The 23,788-nt window shown below is 42.5% G+C and overlaps 1 long non-coding RNA gene across 1 annotated transcript; it reads left to right on the forward strand.

Moving 5' to 3' along the window:
* The first annotated feature begins 14,541 nt into the window (after positions 1-14,541).
* On the forward strand, positions 14,542-18,691 carry LOC146976034 (uncharacterized). Its single transcript, XR_015037473.1, has 2 exons — positions 14,542-14,955; positions 14,986-18,691. It is a non-coding gene; the product is annotated as an uncharacterized LOC146976034 (long non-coding RNA).
* Positions 18,692-23,788: the final 5,097 nt, after the last annotated feature.

Raw genomic sequence — 23,788 nt, forward strand, 5'->3', positions numbered from 1 at the left:
ATAAAGCAAACAAAAAAACAACAAAAAAAACATATTCACCCCTCTATAGGAGGCTCAGCCCTTATAAACCAATATAAACATTTATGGGCATATCTCTGAACATTAGGGTCATTTATAGTAAACTGAACTAGCTTCCACCTCCTTCAATGCGTATGTATTAAAGACCCCAGGAGAGTGCACCATCCCTGAAATATGAAGTTAATCGTGCATCCCGCCCTGATGGGCTTAAGTCAACAGAGACAAAGCAAAGGGGAAAAAACAGTTACAGCCTTCTCCAAGAGGAAACAACCATCACACAATGTTGTTTGAGACCATGCAAAGAACACTGAGGGGAGGAAGGATTGGTTTCCTGAATGATGTGTGCCTGTGGCGCATTCCTGCCCAGCTTTGTGAATGCATCAACATAAATTGAGGCACAGAATAAAAGCTGTGTCACTGTGCTGAGGTGGCATTGTGTTACTGCCTGTTTCAAATATGCCACAACAAAAGGGTTGACAGGTTGTAGCCTTTGATCTGCATCTAACTTCAACATCCTGAGCCAAAAGATGGGCTGATATGGCTCCAGCATGTACACTGCATTCTTTTTGAATAGCTCCCTACGTGAATACATACATTCAAAGTCTATATATAGATGTGAAACTGAATCTTCATGCAGTATCTGTGTGCATACCGGTATATGCAAAGGGGGATAAAATACTATAACTGATCCTCACTCTCAAACTCCATGCTAATATTTAAAGATATCCCTGTGCAACATGCACCACACACAAACCTGCTACATAAAAAAGTCATGAGTAAATTCACTCAAGATTTGGGTCTTCTCATGCATGCACTGCAGTGGCTTCAGACTTCAGGTATCTTCAATTATGCAGCACCGGGCACTTCTCGTCAGTATCAGAGACTCTATAAACTCCACTGTATTTCAAGAATAAACCTGCTATTCATGCCTTCATGCCACACTCCGATCCTCAGCCTGTTTGCCACTGTATCCGAACAGTAGCATGGCTAATCTTCTCAACAATGATCTTATCATGTAAATTACATCAAGTGCATTTTCATTTCACCTTGAGTCCTCACAGCAGACTCACTTCCACAGCTGGCACACAAATGTTTCCCTGTTTTTTTCTTTGGCGCAGTGGGAAAATGTAGCACACTCCATTCTCTTTTCCAAATGTGGGATTGTAGTGACTTCAACAAGCAAGCCTCCAATTGAGGTTTCCGTCCATGAGAAGTGCAATCACTTATTTGGTAGTAGAACCCGATTCCTACTCCACTCCAAACCACAGGAATGCTCTGTTTGCTTACAAAAAAAGATGCCAAAATGAATGCTGAAAAACAATTTGAAATGCGAAGGAGTTTTCGTTGTTTGAACTTCGGTGAGGAGGCGGAGACCACGGATGATAAATATATATAATGAAGAGGGAGATGAGTGGATGGGGTGTGTTCCGGCCTGCTGTGAGTGTCTGCTATAAATTTCACATACATTTTGGGAAGAGGTGCCATTTCACTGCCTCATTTACTCACACGTTTAGGGACATTGTATCAGCAGTGCAATAACTGTCAAGATTAAAGACCAATAAGTCCAACTGGTGGTCCTGGTGCCTTTAAGGAATGCATAAAATGCCATACTCTACGATTATTTTTATTGCATGATGGCCAGAGATTGTATTTGCATAAAGGAGTACAAGTGCACAGTGAATGTTTAACGTGGCTCTAAAACATGTAACAAAACAGCTCTTTTAATTGTTAGACAATTGTTTTAATCTGGATTTGGGAACAGTTAAACAGTTAAAGGAAACAAAATGTTATGAAGAATCTGAGGACAATAAAGAATTAGTTGTATATCTCTTCAACAAGCTAATTTGATATTTGAAACTGTGCTACATAAAAACAATTTGACGTGAAAACAGTAAAACAGACATAATTTGACTCATGAAGTTTGCTGTGACATGTCTGAACATAGCAGTAGCCTAATTAAAACCAGTTGACTTTATGAAGTGTTGACTGGTGACAGTCATTACCTGTCATTACCCCCGCAGTAACACCAAGTTAAGACGGTTCATTACTTCAACTATCTATAATTTCATTTTCATATGTAGCCTGCTGGTGTTGAAAAAGTTCCCAACACTTCACACATAGCCACTACTTCCCAACACCTAATAGGTCAGAGGATAAAACGCCTTCCATGGGCGGATGCAACCCCATTGGTCACCTTTTCTAAAGCCCGCCTTATTTCTCACAGAATTCTGCGCTGTGATTGGTCGACGGGGCTGATCGTCATCCTGCGCGGACGGTGGGCGTCAGCGGCGAGTTTTCCGGTTCGCGCCTGATTGGCCGGTGGTGTGTGTTGACGTCACGGCCCTGCCAGCTGATCGGAGTGAGAAGCCGGTTTGAAGAGAGGAGTTGGACCGGAGAGAGAGAAAGAGACCGGGGAGGGAGCCCCGAGGAGCAGCGAGCAGCACAGGGTGGGACCGGCCAACCGGATACTCAGAATGGACCGTTTTTTATTTCTTCCCCCCTTTTTTATTTTTATTTTTTACAGGTTTTAACACCGGAGTGCACGAGACACGCAGAGCAATGGGCTCCTTAAGGTTGAATTTGTGAGCTTCGCGTCTCGTCGAAACCTCTGGAACTGTCAGAAAAAAATTGATTGAGAGTTAAGGTGTGGCTGAGGGTCTGTGTGAGGCTTCTTGCTCTGATAAAAAATGTCTCCTCGACAGTGTCCGACACTCTTATATCTGCCAACGGCTTTAAAGATCCTATCCAGTCCTTTTCATTAAGTAAGATATTACATAACAAATGTATTGCCATCTTGATGTGCGCGTCTTTTTGCCTAAATCCTTCGCAGCAGCCCAGATTAATTGGAACTATTACGCAGTTCAGAAGTAAATCGGGTGTGTTTTTTCCTCTCTTTTTAATAATTGCTCAGGAGGTCGTGTTGGTTTCATAAGTCTGAAATGTAACGGACGTGGCAACTTTACAGTAGCCAGTCTCCGCTGAATGCCACAGGCAAACAGGGCGTGGGGGGAAACAGTCCGAGCAGAGCCCTAATAATCCATAAATTTCACCAAAACGTGGCACAAATTGCGCATAGTTGACACAGTGTGCCCACGGTGACAAGTGCCTCGTTGGAGCCGGTGGATCCACTCTGAATCGAAGTAAGTGCGACTGTCAAATGCGTTTTTGCAAACTTTTTAGCGGCGGTGACATTTAAAGGCCACCGAGCAGGGCGCGCTCCGGTGCGACCGCAAAGCCGTTTAATCGCGTTTTATCGTTTTACGAAGATGTGGTGCTAGTAAAAAAAAAAAAAAACTGGAGAAACGGAGCGATCTGGTGCTACTGATGGTGATGGTGGTGGAGGTGGCGGTGGCGCTCGGTCGAGGCCTATGTAAAATCTTTATTTGCTGTATGTGCCAGCGATACAGTGCGAGGACAGAAGTAGAAAATGATGGGGAGGGTGTGTCTTTATAGCAGGGCAAACGTCTGGGGCGTTCAATGAATCTAAATCCAGCAGGCGAGGAAGAAGGGACGTAAAGAGTTGAGGGGGGAGGAGGAGGAGGGTGGTGTGTGTGTGTGTGTGTGTGTGTGTGTGTGTGTGTGTGCGTGTTTCGGGGAGGGGGGGGGGTCTACATTAGCACTAGTCTCTGCCCGACTTGTCCGAGAATATCGAAGAGTCATTCCGTGGTGTTGGGCCTGAGCGACGCGTTTAACTCAATCATAATTGAGTGCACCGGCGGACTGACCCTGTGTAGTCCTAATTAAGATAAGCTTCAAGTCGAGAGGAAAGCAGATAGAGTGAATTCCTGAAGGCCCCACCCTTTGTAGCGCAACATGGATGTGGAGAGTTGCCCCCTCCTCCTCCTCCTCCCCCCCCCCCCCCTCTCTCAATGTCTATCTCTCTTTCTTTCTCTCTAGGCATCATTCGTTTCCCCTTTCAAGCCTGTCTTATGCTGCTTTTCAACCCCCACCCCTTCAGTATTACAAGGTATCTACATTTGATCTTCTTGTCTTCTTAATCAACTTTATAGGTCATACCATCAGGATCTACTTCCTGGAGTCTGCAGAGGTGTGAACTGATGGAGGTAAGGGTTGTGTTTGCGTCAACCTGTGGAATACTGCTTAATGGTTAAATGTGGAGCTAGTGGGGGCACGTAGTAATTTTTATACCTCCAAAACTTTTTTCTTTCTTTTTTTGTTTTTTTACATTTTCCGGTTGCTTGCTTTTTTCAGTCTTCCTTTTTTTTTTTTTAAATTATTAGTGGCACCCTGGTTATTGCACTGTGTTCATCAGCCTGTTGCAAGTTTAGACAGTTTATGTACTCTGCTCCCCAAACACACACACACACACACACACACACACACACACACACACACCACCCCTCCCAAATCCAATTTTCTATGAATTCTAGTGGCAGGGGGTTATGTAATCTTAAAAAGCTTCGTTGAGAGCTCTCAAACCTTTGCTTATGCAATCTTGGTTTAAAGATTTCAACATTAAGGAAAGCAATGGGCAAACATATGACAACTTATCAACACTCAGGTTCCAAAGTTGAAATTTCTGTGGTGGGAAACCTAAGTCTGCCCCCCACCCTCCACCCCACACAGTCCTTCTCCACCTTCACATCGTGTTCAGCAACCAGTGGCTTTTTCCACCTGCATGCCATGTATGTCAACCAGAACGCCAGCTCAGACCTTGTCGTCTCTGATCTGTGCACGACATAAAAGCATGTGATGGATAGTTTGACCTTGTGTAAATCACAGCCACTTCTATCGGCAGATGCCTTTTTTCCCCCCTCAGGTCATATTTCTGAAGGACTCATCAGCGGTTCCCTTTGCTGCCTATTTTCTAAGTGGCTTGACCAGTTTGCTTTGTCAAATTGAAAAAGTAGCATTGTCCTCTTTTTCTATCTCTCTATTCTTCTTCGTTCCTCCTCGTCCCGACAGGATGTCTCAAAGACAATGTACTTTTCAGGCTGGAGATGCTTTGGGAAATGCTTGTTAGTTGCACAGGGTTCAGTTCTGCTCCCCCCACTGCTTACTCTTTCCCCAAGAGTGCCAGGCCATGCTGTAATTATCCTCTCCTTGGCTATGAATAGTGAATTATACATGATGCTGCAGGCCGGTCAGAGTCCAGGCCACTGGACACATCTGGATTATGAGGATGCCACCATTTGAATGTCGAGGCCCTGCGCTGTTTTTTTTTTTTTTTTTTTAATGAAAATGAAGCTCCGTTTTAATAACGTCGGAGTCCCAGTACATGCCCCACCCACATTCCATGCAGGAAGTGCTGTGTTGGAACTAGTTTCTCCTATGGGGAGTGGATTGTGATAATGTATTTACAAGGCCTCAATGACTTTAGTTACAATGGTGTATTATGAGTGTTAAAAGACAAGTATGGGGAAAAAAAGGATGTGAAACTTGTTATTGTTAGGGGATGTCATTGTGAGGAATTCAACTGCATGAAATAGGCTCCAGATTACACAGTGCACATCGCTGTCATGTTTTTCCTGTTAAAAAGGAACTGAATCTGCAGCCTCAGTAGCTGCAATGACTGTTGATTTCTGAAGATTTTAATGACTTCCATTGAATCTCTGGTCAGATAACATCCGTCTCCACTACTGTTCTATACTGTACAGTGCAGTGTACCACTCTGTACCATTAAGAAGTTACTCCTCTGTGAGCATTTCTTTCTTTCCGCCCTCTCTCTCTCTCTCCTCCTTCTCCTCTTTGCCATTTTGTTTAAGTCTTTGCTTTGTCTGGGCTATGATTGTTTAGCCACAGACTCACTGAACTATGTACGTGTGTGTTCGTGGTTAGCCGCCACTGTCGTTATCTCTGCGTGGCTAGATGTGATTAATACAGCAGCTCAGCAGTGATGTCCATTGCACCACTCCCCACACGCGCGCACACACACACACTTGCACACAAATACACACACAGAAAGGGCATGTAAGAAGGGAGAAAGATTGGAATCTGGTGTTTGTCCTCGGGTCTTATTATCTAGTCAAATGTCAAGTCATCCTGAAAGCCGTTATTTAGTGCATATGAATGCATTTATTGTTGTGCGTGTGTGTTTGAATATTTGCTATATTTTATGCAGGATGTGTTTGTGGCTCTGCAAATTGGGAAGGCAAACAGGCCTTTTACTTAACTTCACTTTCCAAAATACCCACAGAGGGATCTTGAAGTGTTTTACTCTTGACAGATTTGCTAACATTGATCAGAACTAATGGATGATAGAAAAAAAAAATCTGTCATTTGATGAGTCACTCCTCTTTTGCTAACTTAAGGTTATGAATGACTACCACACCAAAGGACTTGGTGTGACTGAGCAGAGCTGAACATTGACTGTTATTGATGGCCAATCAGAGAGGGGAGGATCTGCGGAGGAAATGCGGTAGCTGCAGTGAGGTTGCACATTTTTCTGGACACACCCTGACAGCCTCATAGGGCTAGCTTGGACTAGCTTAGGCAAACATTAGGATGCATACAGCATGATGGTCGATTGAATATTTAAACGTTGCCTGTTGTTATATTCTTGTGTGATTGTAAGAGATTGATTAGTTGAGTATTTGATTTATTTAAATCATTTTTTGTGCAGCGCTAAATCACAGCATGCATTATCTCAAGGTACTTATACAGGGTCAGGTCAAGACCTTAGAAATATCATATAGAGAACATAGCGACAGTGGATAAATCTGTGTAAAAAGGGTGTGTGTCTGCATCTGGTTAAGAAACCCAGAGCTCCTTGGCAGGTGTTGTCACGCTGTGCATCGGTGCGTTCATGGTATCGTCTGATGGAGAGACAGTACGTCCTCTTTGTCTGTTGCTTGCATGTGCACACGCACACTGGAAAATGATGAGTGGGTGTGTGTGTGTGTGTGTGTGTGTGTGTGTATGTCACACGGCAAAGTCTGCAGATATAGTCGTTGGCGAAGAGGCACTAACAGTATTCCAACTGTGTCCCACAATATAATGTGAGGGCTCCATATGGAGAGAGACTGTCACCACTCCTCAGCAGGGCTGTGTGTGGTTTACCAGCCCAGCCCCACACTCATATGGAAAACACATGTTGCACTATGTGTGTCTGTCCACTGGAAAAGTTCTCTCTGGCAGGGGAAAAAAAAAAAAACTCAATGCTTAGGCTATCAGATGAATTGTCATCTGTTAAATAGAGATGTAATGTGAAGTTAACCTGCACTAGTTTGGTGGAGTAATAAGAGACACATTTCTTAGGTTCCTGCTAAGGTCCTATATGGAGTTGCCAGGTTTAGCTTTTCACTCTTTTCTGTGGGTGACCTAGTTAAAGAACAGGGGCTATTGTAGCCTATACAATTTACACACACACACACACACACACACACACACACACACACACACACACACACACACACACACACATATATACGTAGATAGAGACAGAGCTAGTAGCCTGAGGGTACAGATATAACGAGAATGAAACCATCACAGCCTGTATGCAAAGAAAAAGCAAAATGAAATGTCATTGATGGCTCTGGTCGGGTCTTCAGTGTTTTGATTGATGCTTAATAAGGTCTAGCCTCATTCAGGCATAGGCTGAGCTAAAGTAAAGCTGTGTTCAGATTATTTTAGGCTGAAGAAATGCTGTAGCACACTTAGCTGTGGGCTGGTCTCTGCCGGGCCAGCGGTGAGGAGCGGTGGGCCTCTCGGCAGACCGGCTGGAATGTGGACCATATGTAGCAGGCATCCCAGGAATGTAACTCAGCCTTGCTGAACTGACCAACCTAAAGACACAGAGAGAGCAGAGCAGGATAAGGAGGAGAGGGAGGGATAGAGCCAAGGTGCCACAAAAGCGGTGATACTGAAGGACGAAAAGAGATCACAGGAGGTGAAAGGAAGATGGAGGAAAATGAAAGCTCAAATGGCATAAGAAGTGAGCTTAACAAAGTGCATGAGAAATGAGCTTTGGGGGAGAAGGAGAGAGGCTAAAAGTAGTAAAGGCAGGTAGATGCTCCAAAAACTCTGGTGCAAATTATTTAGTAGAATGAAGTTTACTTCAACAAATGGTTTTCTTCAGCATACTGCATTAATGGTGAGTATGAGATGTTTTTTTTAGTGTAAAGGACACTGGGGTTATCAGTATAATGACCAACTCCACTAGCTAGCATATCAATTGCATTAAGTCTTAAAATATTAGCTTCATCTACAATAGGGATGATTACTCGATTTATGAAAAAAAACTTTAAATATTCAGTTAATCATATTTTGTTTATGTTATTTTTGTTTAACAGCATTTGAACTTATGTCACTTGTAACAAACAAAATCCAGATACTCAGCCCTGGCTTTTTTTTTTTTTTTTTTGACATTTCATAGACTAATGGATTCATCAGTTAAACCAAAATGTGAGAGATTAATTGATAATTTATTTAATTACAAGATCTAGAGTTTTAAAGTGTATGTCTTCCCTATTTCTTAGGGGGGAGAAAACCTGATTACCTCTTTGCCTCACACCTCATTAATCCAGGTGTGACATCTCATCAGCTGTAATTAAAGGAAGAAATGTCTGAGGTACTTGTAGTCAGAGTTGTTATCCTTCTCCATTTGTAGAGCCAAAAAGAAATTACCAGACAACCAGGGAACTGATAATTAGAGGGAAAAATGTCTTTATTAAATGTCTTTAAATGTCAGGATGCAAGTAAACTGAAATAAAGAGCACTCAGAATGGAGTTGGTTGGGTTTTGCTTGTGAAAACGCATCAATAATTACAGTTTAGTCATGTGTTACTTCCATTAGTACGGGCTTCATTTAAGACCTTAAACTGTTGGATGCTAGCTTCGAGACATATCCAGTGTATCTAGTGAATAACTATACAGTGTAATAGCGCATATTTAATTAGCTGTGTCCTCTATGGGTGAAATGTTGATCTGTGTTATGTGCATCCAGAGGTTTGGTTGATGAGGTAAATGGTGTATAGGTGGTGTCAGACGGCAGCGCTCTTCCAGCTCACCAACTCGGGGTGAATGTCTCTTTCTCGTTCTTGTGTCTGTTAGCTTAGCACTCTGTGCCTTTGGGCCATCTGGGTACAGCTGGGGCCAGAACAGCAGGAAACACACACACATACACACACATGCAGAGAGAGAGGGAGACAGAGATACACACACTTGTACAAACATTCTCTCTCTCTCTCTTTCCTTTTTTTCCCCAACTCCAACATACCCCGGTCATGCCCCCTACAGACACATACACACACCATGTCCAGTGGAGTGTGATGGGTTTGTGGATCAATGGTCAGTATTTCATTGAACAACCAAACTGTCATCAGCTTATCACTTCACCATCTGATAGACACACGCTTCTTGATCCTGTTTCATTCTATCTAATGGGAAATTGAATTCATGAAACAAGGGGCCGAGTGTGAGAGACCTGGCACAACATTTTTATGGTTGGCTGAGAAAAAAATGTAATGTCCAGCAGAGAGACGTTTGTCGATCACAAAAGAGAAATTTGATGTAATGGCGTCTTAAAATAGAATAGCTCCACCAAATTTCTAAAGCCAAGGTGAATGTTCGCCTTTTCCCTATTGCTCCACTTCAGCCCCTCCCTCTGTTGAGTTCCTCTCAGTTGGGAGTGAAACTCAAAAGAGATCAAACTGAGGATCAGACCATAGATTCCAGCTTTTCTGCAGTAATAAATTAAAATTCGGTCCTCTTTACACATTGGCTTTGTAAAATTGTGTCTGTGCTCTGTTCCCCTTAAGGATTAACAATTGCCTATTTACACATCCAATATGGTGCAGCAGTAGCATTCGTTTGAACAAGTCTCTGTGGCCACCCTGTGAATGCATCATGTCCCATATTAAATGTCCTTTGAGCTCTGTTTTTGGTCTCCACCAACTCCTAATGGAAATATCCTGCTCTATCGCTGCTAAATGTTCCACCATGTTCACCTTTTAGTCGCTAATAGTGACCACCTGCTGCTTGGCACTGCGGCGTACAGTGGCCGCGTAGAGCTTTTCTTTATCCGCTGACTACTTTGGCAAGGAAATGAGATTGATCACTGGCGAGGTGATCTATGGTGCGTTTCAGCCCTTTACCCCTTCTCTGGGGGGAGGATGGGTGGGGTGAAGGGATGACACCGAGGAGAGTCTCTGGATTCGTACCACGCATGGGCAGCTGCCACTTCTTATTCATTTGCCCTACAGGCATTTCCTGTCTTTCAGCACGCAAACTAAACTGCTGGTTAGAGGGGGAGGGTGACAAAGGATATATATACAGAAAGAGGGAGCGAGAGAGGGAGGATGAATTCATGGGGACTACAGCGGCATTTAGCCAGAGCAAGGGATGGACACAAACAGATACATAGAGAGAAACAATGTACTCTTTGACACACTTCATCCCAGTGGTAGGAAGGGAGATGACGGCCAGGCGAAGCACACAAATCTTTTCTTTATGTCCGGCCTCTTTACCCGGCGTTCACACCCCTACTTCCACCCCTCTGTGTCTGTATCTCACTGTCTCAGGAGCCCTTTTCTCCCCCTCATTTGATCCTTTTTGTGTCTGTTTATATGTGCGTATATGTTAAAAAAAAGAAAAAAAAAAAAGCTTGCAGCTCGCAACAGATGCACACACGTACACACACATACGCACATTCAGTTATGCTGTGTCACTGTCTCATCTGCGCCTGGTGGCAACACCGATACCAGGTTGTCTGCTTCTCACTTTATGACATCACTGAGGCAGATACCATCTCAACACACACACATGCAACACACACACAGACTCCATATTGTTCCCAAGCTTGCATTCCTGGCCACAGATGCTTGGTATAAAATCCTGCAGGACACTCTGGGCGACTTTACTGGAAGAGCTATTTCCTCCTATCTTTTTCCCACCTGCTGACTTCCTGCCAGTTCACATCACCTCTTCCTCAAGTAAATAACACCGTGCACTTCCAGGAAATCAGGGCATTAACAAGCTGTGCTCTTTGGATCAAAGGCTGCTGCGAAATTTCACGTGTTTGGATAATGACTATAGCGTAATTGCTGTCAGGTTGTTGTAGTTTGAAGTGTATTTTTGGAGCAAAAATGCCCTGGTGAGATACATACTTGTTGTGTGTGCATGTGGCTGAGTCACTTGTTTATGCCTTGTTTCATGGGCCCCACCCAATCTGCTGTCTTTCTCCGCGTCCCTCTCCTTCACCCCCCCCTCAACCCTCCCTCGGCCCCCAAATTAGAAGAAACCTTCTTATTACAGCACTTTGTGACATGACTGGATGTTTCCTACCAGGAGAACAGCTGTACCAGACAAAATCTCTTATGAGGAACACATTAGGCTTTTTACAGGGCATCGGCCCACGTTTAAAAGACCGGCTGAAGCATGTTTCATTTTCAATCATTAATTCATATCCAGATAAACAGCAGCTGTGGGCACAAATAGAGATTATACTATAGACTGTAGATGCACAGTGCTCGTGCATATGCATGTACGTACAGACATGCACACTTGCTCATTTTCTGTCAGCAGTGTCAAGTGGCATTTCATGATTCACACGGTGTTCGTGTGTGTAGAAGAACGAACTGGTTGCCCTTCTATAAAACAGGGTGTGGACCCCTCCCATCCACATGCATGCATACATTTGCTCGCTCACATGCCACATGCATGTACATTATCCCTATTGCACACACACACGCTCAGCGATCGCCGCCCCTCCCCTCATGTCGGTCATTTGGAGAGGCCAGCAGCAGGACTGATGAACACGCTCTGACAGAGTGCTAGCCTGAGCATGCCTCCCCACCAGAATTACACTTCGATGTTTGCTTGTGCGCATTTGTGCGTCCATACATCTCGCCTGAAATTCATTCCCCTTTCTGCCCCGCTAATCCCATTCAAGGCTGTGAGAGGAAAGCACTGGCAAATATATTGATCCCCTCTTGACTTGAAAGCAATTTGTCATGGCCTTGGGAAAAGGATTATGGGGGTTGTGGGGTGCAGAGATGATCAAGTGCAGACCATTCAAAGTTGGGGCTGTGGCTCCCTGTGCTGTCTGTGTGTGTGCATCCTTGCCACCTGTAATGCAAGCACATACTTACAGTAAGAAAGCTTAAGAGCAGGATGTTTTAACCGTGGTTCCAGTTGGTTTTGTCCAGTTGCAGCTAATTCAGATATTTAACATGGCTATAAATTGTTTTTGAAATCTCAGAAGTGGGCAGTTAAAACATATGTGTTGGTTTGACTGCATGGTGGTTATCACTCTGTTCAGCAGAGTTTTAAAAGAGTGCTGAAGTAGTGGAGGCATTTTTATAGTTGGCTTAAGCTTGAGTGATGGACATTTTCTTTACCTATTAATTTATAGCAACTACATTATTGATTTAAAAAAATTGTCGACAAATTCTGAAATACTGAAAAATAATTTAGCATTGATTGATATTTACCAGGCAGAATATTTTAACTCAATAATCAAAATGTTTTCAAGCTTGAACTTCTACAATCCCAGCTCCCACAAATGTTTTGGTTGGGAGTGTTAATGTGAGAATATTTTCTTTCATGATACATGACAAACTGGATTTGCATATGAAACTCCTATGCCAGTAGGCCCTATTCAGCTAACTACTCTCGGCTGTGCCTTACGGTTGCTGTAAGGCACAGCTAATGTTAGCTGCTCTGCCAAGTTCACGGCTTTCAAGGGAAAATACTTTAGATCAGTGCAATACCATAAAAGACGAGGGCTGGATGCTGCTGCTTGTTAAACGGATATTGTTGATGTCTTTAGAGGAAAGATAAGAGACTTGCCAGAATCTATTGCAAAGCCACTCTCACCAGCACGCACACATGTAAGATCATCCTGCCTTACTTTGGTAAACTTAACAATAGTATTATTAGCCCTACATTTTCTTACAGTGAGCAGTCTAGGATAAATCTTTGTATGGTGGTTTTAAGTATCCCTGAGTTAGCTTTTTGCCATCTCATGTTGCAGGAGAAACATTTTGCCTCCTTTGCCACTTTTTCACTTGACACGCTGAAACTATTCAATGTCACAATAATGGGCTGGATGCATTTTTTCTTTTTTGCAATCACTTCTGGAGAAGAAATGGCATTCTTTGAATGATTCACGGGGCTTCCCATTCAATTGTTTTGGCAAAGACATTCCTTGCATACCCTCTGGGATATGTTGATTTTGGCAAACATGCATATATTTAATCCATTCTCTGTCCTCTGTTTATTTTTTTAGCCATACTTCAGCTATTAGATATCAGTTGAATTTACGGAGAAATACCATTTCTCAAACAGAACCCCTAAAACAAGTTAAGATGTATTGAAAACAAATAGGGATTTTTCCTGTGTCCCAGAGGGAGCACTCGTTGAGTGAAGTCAAATCACATGTTGACGCTCTGCTGTTTTGCAAAATGTCAGTAGGTCAGGATTTGGTTTTACAAGTGTCATGGTGACTTTGCATTTTAAAGCATAATGGTTAAAGTGTTACATTTTAACATTTTCACCATTCACCACCACTCCATCTCCGTCACTACTAAGCATACCTGTTGTCTTCGGGGCTTAACAGGTGTGAAGTCCCTCTGTCCCCTGAGCTGCCTCAGGGAAAGCAGAAAACGCTTTAAAATCCAAACCTATATGGGATGTGTTTCTGTCTGCTCATGTTAAGAGTAATGCAGATAATAGGCCTTGTTCTCCATGACTTTATCGCTTGCACACAGCCAACAGTGACTGAATCACTAACACACTCATGCACTGTCTGTCTCTTGTGTGTTTGCGTGTTTTGTGCGTACAAACTCCGAGGAGCCATTTTCAGCCTGTTGCTTAGGCTGGCTGTAATTGTCCTGGGAATCGTCAGCTCTGTGTAATAAATCACTCCTCTGGTACACTGTGTTCTCCACTCTGGGATGGCCGCTGTGTGCGTGTAGTGTGCATGCTTAACATATCGTGAGCAGGGAAAGAACATAGCTAAGGAATAATAGGGCTTGAAAATTACATTTACGAGGGAAAAAAAGCAGCAGCTCTCTGTCTCAACAGGCGTCTGTAGTTTGCCAGAGGCAAAACCTCATTTTTTATGCTATGTGAAAACCCAACCAATGCATGTAGTTGGTGTATAATGAAGGTGCAAATTAATTTCATATAGTCCTGTTGTCTTGCACCTATTATTGTTTATTCCTGTCCTTCCCTAAAATCCCCCCCTTCAGCCTTGCATGTCCTGACAGCAAAGAATTTCTCTGTTTCAGATTTACATACTTCAGAATTTAAAGTTCAATTGGATGTTGCAGTCTAAAATAATTGGGATAAAATGTACACGTCACCCAAAGTTAACAAAAAAAATAATATTTTGTTTGCTTAAGATTTGTCAATTAGTGTGTATGCTTCATATTAAAAATGCTACAACCTCAGACTCTTCACTTTTGTAGCTGATATAGCCCACAGTTGGTGAGCAATTTGGCTTAAAATATATTGCACATTGTGATTTGAGTAGAAAGTAAAATTTGTTAGATTTTAGTGTTCTACCAGAGTGTAGCTCGCGGTTTCATCCTGTGTCATATTAAGAATTGAATGGTTTTCTCTTTTGCAGTGGGGTTGAACTCCGACCTTGTTGGTGTTTGCTGATATTTCCGCTATCCGTTTTCTTTTTTCCATTTTTTTTCTCCCTTTACCTCGCTTTCCGTCCTTGTAAAAATCTGTCATGGTCTTGCCAGTTTAAATACAATCTGGCAGACACCGGTAGAAACTAATCTTCTTGCTGTTAACAAAGGCCAATGGAGCTATCAGGTGCCTCCTTACAAATTTGCTCAATGAAAACAAAAGTAAAGCCTTTGCCCTGGATCTCATCTCCAATGCTACACACCCTAAATGGATCCCTCTGGATTCAGTACAAGATCAAGTCCCACAACCCATTCAGAATTCTTTTTCAAACTAGTCTCGGTCACATTGACAGAGAGAGAGAGTGAGTGAGTGAGTGAGTGAGTGTGTGTGTGTGTGTGTGTGTATGTGTATGTGTCTCTGCAGTCCAGAGCTTTCAACTGTTGCTCAGAGCAGCGTGGGGTTCGCTGAGTTTCTAGGGGTTGCTGGGTTCGTGGTGCTGCTGAGAGCTAGTTTGCCCAAAGTCCTGTCCTTGAACTGTGAAAGAAAATGCTGCTAGGGAAAGGCTTTTCAGACTGACTGACTGCAATAGTTGAAGTCGGTCCAGCTGAATGGAATCCAGGCAAGACAAATCCTGGGCTACTCGTAAGTATTACACAGTGGCCGCCTGAAAGGGGATGTTAAAGTGGTACATCACGTAAAGGGTTTTCTTGTCACTTTTAATCTTTAACACTTGATTAGGCTGTGGTTAAACTTTCACAACGACTTCATAGCAAAGGAGTTGATGGACCAAATTGGCCCTGTGTCATTACTCTTAAGGGCTTCATCCTTCCACCAACATTTCTTAAACTTGACATTCATTCCGATGGAAATTTGCGGGGTTTTCTCAAGGTGAAATAACAAAATACTTGACATATTAGTGAAGCAGTCGCATACCCAAGGGAATGGAAGTATCTAAACTAGAAGGAAAATTCCTCCATTCAGCCCTGTATGGCTGCTGTAAACTGAACTGCCCCGTGGGAGGAGAGCTGTTTTCTATCAGGAGATCCAGGCTGTAACCAGAGGCCAGGCTATCTAGCTAGCAAGGACTTCTGTATTCAATTAGAAGCTAAAGCAGAGAGAATGCTAAAACAGTAGGCTGGCATGTCTGATGCAGACTAACTCTGTGTCGGTACGCACACGCAGCTTGTTTGTTTATGTGTGCGTGCACACTTAAATAGTCTGTAAACCGCAGTATTCACAAATAAGGACAAAAGAATGTTATAGAGTTTTCCTCTCTTGTATCTTTCTCTCTACCTCCTCACCTCTTTCCCACAAGTTCCACTTAAAGCTAGCACAGAGAGAATGAGTGTGTGTCTGTGTGTGTGTGAATGTATGTGTACCAATTTGAAACCACCATAGCCAAAAGCTGAAGGCGATGTGGAAATGTCTTAAGATATAGCACAAGTTATGGTTGCTAAATGTTGGCTCCCCCCCAAAAAATGCATCTCCAACTGCAAAAGAAAAATACTCACAATCAACAGCTTGATTAACATGCTAATTAGTGCCTTGGTGATGATTCATAGAGTTAGTCTTTCTCCAAGGAGATGTATGTTTAGAGGTGCACTTGCTTGATTGACAGGTGTCTCATCCTATTAGCCTCAGTTACAGATGGCAGCGAGCAGCAGATTGAAATCAAAACTTCAAAAATGTTGCACGGTGTGTGTAAGTGCACGTTGGCCGTAAGGTGCTCTCTGGCTGACCTACAGCAGTTCTTCACTGGCAAGCTTTATGTCCTCATGTACCAACTAAAGCTGCCAGCTGAAGAACTGTTGTGGTCGGCTCTTTCCTGCACTGAAGACTCGTTCGAGCCCGGAGGAAGGACACTGGGACGATGCTGGGATCAAGTCACAGAAAATAATGAGTGTTATGACTGTCACTTAATGCAGCATGCTCATGTGTTCAGATTCAAACCATGACACCTGCTGTATCATGTAACAAAAGTATTGCATCATGGAAGACCTCTCCGACCGGTTTTAAATTGGAGAAAGACAAAGACATAGAAGTGTAACAAGTGATATATTATATAATTCAGTCGCAGTAGGACATGATGTCTGACAGCTTTTTCTGATTATAGATTCATAGTTTAACTTATTAAAAGAAGAGAGACAACTTGACTGAAGGAAAAACAATTGTCATTTAGACTTAGTTTTTATGATAGCTTTGCAGTTTAGTGCTTGGTTTTAATGGTCCGTCATATAATGTTTTACAGTGTTGGCACAATTGTACGTTTCACCTGGCTTGCATCACCCCAAAAAACACATTTTTAGTCAAGCATGAGCAGTCATATTCAAGTCTTCTATTTTTTTCCCTACCTGGTAAAATCCTAAAGGAACACAAACATCTGACATGGATTTCTCAGCATATTGAAAATTTTCCAGTGAAATTTCTCTTGAAGCTGATCTTCTCAGACTTGACACATTAACATCTGAAGGAGTTTAGGAACTGGCCACTAATGCCGGGAGCGCAGTTGTATCAGTAATCACAGCTGAAGCTAATAAAGTTGAAGGCTGGGGATCATCAAAGCACTGACAAAAGTGGCTCCACTTTGTCTTTATCGTTGTTGATGCATATCTAGAAAAATCCTAATTGCTAGTTATGACAGCAGAAAGTCATCATGCCCTTTTATGGGATCTGGATTTGTGTTCTGAATGAATAGTGAGAAACCCCCTGAACTAATGACACTTAAGTAAAGGGATTGGAAGCTGAAGTCTGCTGTCATCAACATGTTTCTGCATATAGTCCTTGTCATGAAAGACGTACGACTTTTCTCCTCTGTAACAGCCCTGAGTGTCAGGCAGAAGAAGAGCTTGCATAGAAACAGACAGACATCTTGTCTGTGACCCTCAGCACTCGCAAATCAAACTTCAAGAGAGAGGGCAATGCCCAGAGCAGGATATGAGTGCGAACGTGTCCCTTTAAAAGCTGCCAGCCAGAGTCGAACAGAGGGAAGGAATGTTCTGGGGCCTTAACAAAACCAGATGCCCCGGCTTACTCTCCCTTTGCACACATGCTCTTGGCTGCCTTCTCTCACTCCTCGAGCTCTTACTTAACACCACAGATGGAACCAAGAACTGGGCAGACTCCCTCCTCAGCCTGTCTGAAGTACATCATCTTCTTTATCAACCACCTTTAATGTGGTCTGGCTCCTCGCTCCCTGTCTGTGCCCCAATCTCCTTATCTTCTTGTCTGCTCCTTTACCCCCCTGTCCTTATGCTTGGCAGACCTCTTCCTCATCCCCTTTCACCCAACAAACCTCCATTAGATCAGCAGACGGACAGACAGAAACACACACAGGGGAAACACCAACATGGGATTATTCCACTCTTTCTCCTGTACATCCTCTTCAAGTAGCACTGCCAGTACCCCGCATTAATGCACCATAACCGTGCATATAAGTTTCACGCCTTGACCTTGTGTGCTCTGTAGATTTGTTTCAGGTCAGCGATTCGCCTCCCTGATCCACTCCCAGGGAATCGGCCTGTGAGTGCATTAAGAGATTGCAGAAGGAAGGATGCATGAGACTTGGAGGAGAAGCACCCGCAGTAAGATGAATCCACCTGATCCAAAAGGATGTGACCATGGTGCTTTCAGCTCCTGTGTATTTCGATGCACTAGTTGTGCATCCAAGCCTCACCCCCACCCCCCACCCCCCAACCCAACCAGATGTGCCAGACCCGTGCCACTAAACTCAGGTGGCCTGTACCTGTGCCTCTGCCAGCTGCTGCGCCAGCTGTGCAAGGTGAGAAAGCAGAGCAGCATCACAGAAAGAGACGAACAGGCAGCTGCTGCAAACAGAGAGGAGCATCATCAAAGGAGTGCTGAGACAGCCTGCACAGCCTCAATCATAATATATTTATTATTTACAGCAAAGACCTTATTATTAAGTGTCAGGCATTTGAAATTGGAATTGAGACTTTATATACACAGAGAAATCTGTGTTATTATAACAAGAAAGGTGTTTTGTATCTACACATTTTAAGCTCCTGTATCATCTTGGAGTAAAAATACTGAACTGAGACCTGTTGCAGTGAGGGATCTCAAATATGAGAACTGTTTACAAAGGTTAAATCGACAATAAACTATATCAATACACATTTGTCAGTCTCCTTGTGTTTGCTTGCAGGTTCAGACTCACATGTTTGGTGCTCCAGGCTCCAGGCTTATGGACTTACCTAACACACTTCCTGTTGGAGACATACATTATACTGCCAGGAGGAACATAAACAATAATCTTCTTAAGGTGTGAGCTGCTCCGTGAGCAGTAATAGCAAGTCCTTACTCAAGCAATTTACTGTATCTGAGCATGAGATTGTGACTAGAGCGGCTCCATAATGTGGTGTTGAAGTGCAGTTGTTTTCTCAGGCACCTGCTACTGAAAAATTGACTGAAATGACAAGATTCCTGTGTGAAAACATGAAACAGGCTGTTTACATTGTGACTTAAATAAAAAGAAGCAGAAACTGAGGTGAAGATAAAAATATATATATATATATATGTATATTAACAATGACTCACTTAGGTGTGACAGTGAGCTGCATCATGTGAGCTTTCCTTGAAATTAAAATAAAAAAAGTGAATGTTTGCTGTTATGCAACCATTTTTCACTGTTGCAGTTTTAATCAACATCAGACAGGCGGCTGCTGAGGGTTAGTTAGTGCACAAAACAGCTCAGCAGGCTATAATCTCTGTCTCAGCTATGGAGGGGCTGCTTGAACTCAGTCAGAGATAAGACCTCCAGATAAAGGCAGAGGGAAAGTAGATCCTATATCTTTTTTTCACATATGTGAAGACAAAAGCACACCAATTTAAATAAGTAGTCAACTGAAGGGCCAAGTTTTTAAGTATTGTTAATGTCTACACATCGAAGCTCTTTTCAACCTGGGGGATTGTTTTTTCTTTGTCTTCATTTGTATTAGTTTATGTTTTATTTTATTTTATTTTATGATGTGTGTCACTTTTGATCTTTCCAAAAACAAGCACCATAAGATTTCAATCTGAGTTACTGCCAAGATGCAAAAGTCAGAGATTTGCTTGGACACAAGGGATCACTGGGACAGCTCTTCCTCCAAGGACAGGGTTGCCAGTGCCCTGTGGAATATGCGATACCAGCAGCACATCAGACACCAGGCCACTGACTCTGACCCCTGACTGTTAGTAGATTAACTTCATCTGTTCAAGTTCATCTCACCCTCGCGGAGAAGGTCACAGAAACTTCCTGCGGTCTATTCATGTAGATAAATCAGACTGCACTGTTCTCTATCTGCTGTGGAGATGCTCTCTCAGGACGTCTATTCATGATCTGATCTAATGTTCCTTATCGCTTGTCCGTCTCATAGTGGTGCTTTCGGTGTAATGGCTAATGGAGTGATAGCTGATGTGTTTCAGGAATGGTTAGAAATAGAAAGCTGAGGACAAAGAGCTAATGGACAAGTTGTGAGTGTTTGAGTGCAGGAATAAGAAATTACAAATGAGCAATGGCTTTTTTGTTGATGTTGTGTTTAGAGACTGAACTATTCTCTGGTGTGGTGTCTGCTGTACAGCCCTTGTTCACCTCTTAAGTCAAAGCAGAAAGAAGCTCCAAGGCCAGGTCTGAAGAGGTTTACAAACCTCCCCTAAATTCTTCCCTGTGGGTGAAATCATGTGAAAGCTGCTTAGGCAGATTATCCCTGCCTCGACGGCAGCTGGCAGTGAGATCCTTGGGAGTGCACCTGACTCAATACTGCTGGTGACGCAACCGCAGGCTGTGGCGCAGCGTGCTCCCACAATCCTCCACGACCTTTAGCCCCGGAGGGAAAAGTGCATCTTGTGGCCTAAAGCATGCAGGAACTAAATCAGGAGATCACACATGCACCACGCCGACGCCCTACTCAACACAAAATCACAAAACTGTTCCAAATGGAGCTTGATAATCAGTTAAGTTGATTGATCAGGGATGTGTGTAGCTTAGGTTGTGTAAATATGAAAAAATGTTCAACTTTTGGTGACAGACCCATGTTAAACTTTCAATTTTGAAGACTGAGAATTTGTTGAATTATTAAAGAATTATTGATTAACATACTTCATGGGATGATTAACCAATTAATTGATTTCATGATTGAATCTTCTTTATATTAAGCCAAATTGAATTGAATTGAATTGACTTTGTTTCCAACATGTAAGCAAAATAAGGCGCAAGTTTGGATGTAGAATGTTATGAAATTACATAAGAAAGTTGTAGAACAAAAATTGTCAAAAATCATAATAATTTCATTCGCCACCAAAAAAAAAGGAGTTAGAAGAAGGAATGTTTATTAAATCCCACCCCTTCTCCGTTAATAATATATAATATAATAATAAGACAGAAAAATCAAAGGTATACTTACATTTATGTACATTCATTTAACATAATTGAAATAATGAATGGCTTTTGAGAAATATATACGTAGATAGTATATAGTATATGATCATTCTGAGCAATATATAATAATATGTATTTACTTGTTGGGTTCTGGAAAGCAGTTGTCTGGACTTTTTCCCATCATCATTGTCCCTGGTGTTCACAAAGCCTCTCAGAGACAGAATCAGAAAAGACAACGGCAGTGGAACAAGTTTAAAATAGAAAACTATCTCAGCAGTCACTGTCCTGTCCTCTTAAATGCACTGAATTCTCATTTGGGAGGAGGTAAAGTGAACAGAGACATCCTGCGATTCTACAAACTATACTCAGTACTTCAATAATTTGCAGCTCATATTTCATTGTGACTCACAAATCAAATATGATTAAATGAGTTTGCAAAAGTGTAATGTAATAGTCTCCAGTCCTCCTTTGTCATGTCGCCTTTGATTGAGACATCATACAGCGAGCTGTGCAGTGTGTCGTCTATGATGTGGTCTAAGATATGAAATGTATTGATTTACTGTATGTGGCAGGTCCTTTGGGACATTTAAAATCTGGAGGAAAAGAAAAGCTTATTCACATGTGTTCAAATGAGATGCGAAAATGCGTCATTTTTGAAAATATAAAAAATAGGTGTCAACTGAAGAAGGAAAAGAAGAAGAATGATCTCTCTCCAAGTGTATTTTAATGAAGTCCCAAGTGCACTGTCACCTCATGAAAACACAACGCGCCAATAAAGTCCTTGTTTTATTATTTTATCCAAGTTTTATTAAAATTGAAGGGACTTCTGGTTGAGTGCTTTACACTGGACAGCTTGAGCTGAGGAAAAAAAATATTGGTTGCAGAACAATGGTCAGCTGAAGTGAGGGACACAAGTTCCTAAACTGGGCTTAAACTGGATTTAAATCTCAGAGGTTGTTACATAGTCTACAAAAATGAATATAAGAAGTGCTCTGCTTGGCCAACAGCTGTATGGTCTTCTGACTAATCATTCAAAATATGAATATAGAAAAGTCCAAGTTGTAGCCTGAGTACAACAGACGTAAAACTATAATACGGCCTATTTATGTGTAAATGTATGATGATTCTTTTTAGTCTTTCAAAGTGAAGATATTATGTCCTACATCGGCATTTTCAGCTGGTCCTGTCCACTTGTATAAAAAATATTGAAATGAAGTTAAAGGAATAGACAGACCCTAAAAAGCAAAAAAAAAAACAAAACATTGATTTATTGGGAGCATTCACTTGCTTGATGTAGTAAAATGTGCAAATGCCCAAAAATGTCGGCAACACGCTTGTAAGGATTGAGAAGTAATTGTAGAAATGTCAGCAGCTGAAATGTGGTGAGCTCTGGTTTTTCTCTGCTGTTTTTCTTCAGCATTGAACAGTCTTGTTTTTACGTAACTGTGGATTGATCACGGTGGTCTTCTGTTTTTTAGCTCTTTTATGGGGGGACTGACTTGCTTTGATAAATAGACAATAAATAAAGTAATTTATTGAAACAATCAATAACTGTCTTTGAGAGTTTTTTTTGTCATTTCTCCCAGTACAGTGTTGGTGACCACAATTCATAGGTGGATGTTCAGTAGAAGGAGCATCTCACTGACTGTAGAAGCTGTTCAGTCTTCATATAAAGCTTAAGAAAGTAATCTATTTAATAATTCATGAATGTTCTGAGTTTGAAAACACACAGGTGTAAATGTAATCAGGCACACGGGATAGGTCAAGCAGAGACAAGTTACACCAAAGCTCTGACTTTTAACCCTTGTTGTGATACTACTCTAATGCTTACAGTAATCAAAGATAAAAATGTCATTCAATGTGTCTCAAAAGGTTTCATATCTGTTCTTAAATCAATGTTAGAGCGAAGGATTGAGAGATTATACCAAGTAGCCTACACCCACTCAACGCGGTGCGTAAGGCCAGAACACATCCTGTCTCGAAGGGGCCCCTACCCGTGATGTGTTCTACACATTGCAGCCGATACTTGGCCGGCACCAGGCTCCCAAAATAGACAGTAGTTCCAGATAGGTGGGCTGTGAGGTGAAAGAGAGAAAAAGTCGGAAAGGAAGTGAGAGTGGGACGCAGGACAGTGTAACAAAAGGAAAGAGGACCAGTATTGTGTGTCTGCAGTCTGCTGCCTGCACCCAGCACTCCCATTGTGTGTGTATGTGTGTGCGTGTGTGTGCGTGTGTGTGTGTGTGTGTGTGTGTGTGTGTGTGTGTGCGTGCGTGCATGTGTGTGTGTGGTGACGTCAGGAAAGGTGCTCTTGTCAGTCGGGTGCTCTTCAGTGAAGGCCTATTATGTAATTCTTTGGAAAGTCTGAACAGTAGTGGCCAGACAATCTTGTTAAATGGCTGTGATGGGCGGGCACACACACACACACACGCACACACACACACACACACTAAAACATGTAGATACAATATTGCACCCTTTTTCAATACAGTTCGGATGAAAACAAACACACACAAAGGCAGCCAATGCGACCTGTTCCCCTTGATGATAAAGCGGAACACAGAGGCCCATACATGTCAATGTGCTGAAGTGGGCCGTAGAGAGTGGAGGCTTACCCAACAGAGTTATAAATAACCACACGGCCTGCACCTTAAGATGGTTTTGTCTGGGTGGAGGGCTCTCAGAGTTCAATGTAACCTGACAACTTAATCCCTTGTAAGAGAGAGAGACAGAGAGAGAGGGAGGCAAAGGGAGTCTGGTGAAAGTGGGGCTGTCTAGGATTTCTAAGCTACTGTTCTTATTAGCACTTAGAGAGGGACAGCAAACACTGGGTCTTTTTTGGATACAGTACAG

Source organism: Trachurus japonicus, chromosome 13, assembly GCF_045865225.1.
Source record: "Trachurus japonicus isolate A0001 chromosome 13, Traja_1.0".
Classification (NCBI taxonomy): Eukaryota; Metazoa; Chordata; class Actinopteri; order Carangiformes; family Carangidae; genus Trachurus; species Trachurus japonicus.